Raw genomic sequence first — 2500 nt, 5'->3', positions numbered from 1 at the left:
TTCACGGAATGGTTGTGGATATGAGCAGTCTTTTTGCAGATTGGATCTCAATTGTCAAAAAGTTAACCAATTCAACTTTTGAAATTTTTCTTGAAGTTTGATCATATCCTTGATTTCACCCGTAGACTCTATCATGTCGTTGTAGGTGAAACGAACACCCGGTTTTAGTTTAACGTTATCACGATAAGCTTCAGTTGGTGACATTACAGATGGTGGAGAAGGACTTATTCTCTTTTTATATCTTTTCCAAATTTTCAATAACACTGTTTTGACATCGCAATCTTCTTGTACTTTATCTTTTTGGCTTTTTGAATTGGGGTCCCACAATCTCTGGCTTTTGTCTTCTGGGTTTCTGGTTTTTTTCCTGTGGTTATTCTGTCTCTCACAGCGACGACGCACCCACCGTTAAAACTAAGGACGGGTCCTTTCTTCGTCAGAGGGCAAAGGGGCGAATTCAGCAGGGGATCAAATGCTTTCCCCCCTCACCGTACCTCGCTATCCATACACGTGCGTCCGAAAGGATTGCCGGCGCGGACCCCGAGACACGAAAAGCCGCCGAGAGGGTGATTTCAAAACGTCGGCATAAATAGAAGTCTCGGATGGCTCAACCGTGGCGTTCGGCCCGTGGCCGCCTAGTCCTCGGGGCTCGCCGACCGAACCGGGCCACTTTAAGAGTTAGCTCCGTGTCCTTCTCTGCGAGCCTGTTAGAGAGACGGCTTGCTCTGGATCTCCCTGGTACGGCCCCAAGTGAATGGCCGGGAAGGGAGGGGAAAACCACTACAAGGGGGCTGAAAAAGGGCACCGAGTCCAGGAGCACCTTAAAGACTAACAAACGTATTTTCCGGTAGGGTATGAGCTTTCGTGAGCCACGGCTCACTTCTTCAGATACAGCTAGAATGTGAATCCACCGGTCTTTAAGTAGAGGACCAGTATGTCTATGTGAATAGCGGGCTTGATGGGATGAGGTGTGATATGCAGAAGAGTCTGTGACGTCCAGGGGAGAGATGGGTGTGGAGAAATCAGCATTGGTAATGGGCCATGAACGCAAGGTCTTTATTCAGCCCAGGTCAACGCGTTGCCTTTCGTTTGAAGATCCACAGTGATTCAGCAGTTTCTCTTTCCAATCTCCCCTTAAAATTCCTTTGTAAGAGAACCGCTGCTCTTAAATCTGCAACAGAATGTCCCGGAAGGTTGAAACGCTCACCCACTGGCTTTTGAATATCGTGGTTTCTGATGTCAGACTTCTGTCCATTTAGTCTTTGTCTGAGAGACTGACCTGTTTTGTCCAAAGTAGATTGTGGAAGGGCGTTGCTGGCGTGTGATGGCATAAATCCCATTAGAAGATGAGCAGGAATATGAACCTGAGATAGTATGGCTGACATTGGCGGGTCCAGAGATGGTGTTCCTGGAATCTATATGAGGGCAAAGTGGGCACCTCGGTTTGTGGCAGGCCTTGGTGCCAGAGTCCATGTTCTTGTGAAGTAGTTCATCATCATGGGTGAGAAGTTGTTTTAGGTTAGCCGGCTGCCTGCAAGCAAGAAAGGGACACGCGCGCGCGCGCACCCCCCCCACCCCCCCCCCCCACCCCAGTGCTTCAGCGAGGGAAGTGTCACAATCCAGCATGGGTTGCAGGTCCTTAATGATACGTTGGACTGGTTTTAGTTGGGAGCTATAAGTGACAACCAGAGGTGCCCCGTTGCCGTTCTCTCTGGGCTTAGCTTGTAGTAAGTTGTGCCTGGGTATCATTCTGGCCTTCTCGATCGTCTTTCGCACCATATCCGCCGGATATTGTAGTTGCGAAAATGTTTGCTGTAGGTCTCTCGAGCGTGTGTCTCTGTCTGAAGGATTGGAGCAGATGCGACTATAGCGTAGGGCTTGGCTATAGACAATGGAATGTCTGATAGGGTCGGGGTGGTGGCTGGACGCGTGTAGATACGTTTGCCGATCTGTCGGTTTCCGGTACAATGTGGTGCTTGTGTGCCCCCCGTGGATCCGTACCGTGGTGTCTAGGGAGTCGATTTCTCGTTCGGAATAATTCACAGTTCGATTGATGGTGGGGTGGAAGTCGCTGAAAGCCTGGTGAAATCTTTCAAGGGCTTCTTTGCCATGACAAAGAAAATGTCATCCATGAATCTCAAGTCAAGGAGAGGTGCCAGTGGGTATGAGTTCAGAAAAGGCCGTTCTAGACCTGCCATGAAAATGTTGGCCTATTGTGGAGCCGTGCGAGTGCCCATGGCAGTGGGTGAAGACAGGGATGCCCGTTAAGCCCGCTCCTTTATGTAATTTCTCTCGAGCCGCCGCTTCGACGAATTCAAGAAGATCAGGTCATCGAAGGGGTTCGGGTAGGAAATGACACCCTAAAAACCGTAGCCCACGCAGGTGACCCTTATGTAGCGGGTAGAGATCCTGAGGAGTCGAAGGAGGTCAAAGGTCATTTGAAGAGGCATGAAAGAAGAATTAATAGGGAGGAATTTGCAAGCGTTAATATGGAAAAGTCAAA

The sequence above is a fragment of the Euleptes europaea genome, unplaced genomic scaffold (genome assembly GCF_029931775.1).
Source record: "Euleptes europaea isolate rEulEur1 unplaced genomic scaffold, rEulEur1.hap1 scaffold_215, whole genome shotgun sequence".
Classification (NCBI taxonomy): Eukaryota; Metazoa; Chordata; class Lepidosauria; order Squamata; family Sphaerodactylidae; genus Euleptes; species Euleptes europaea.
The sequence above is the reverse complement of the archived record's forward strand: the minus strand, read 5'-3'. Positions refer to the sequence as shown.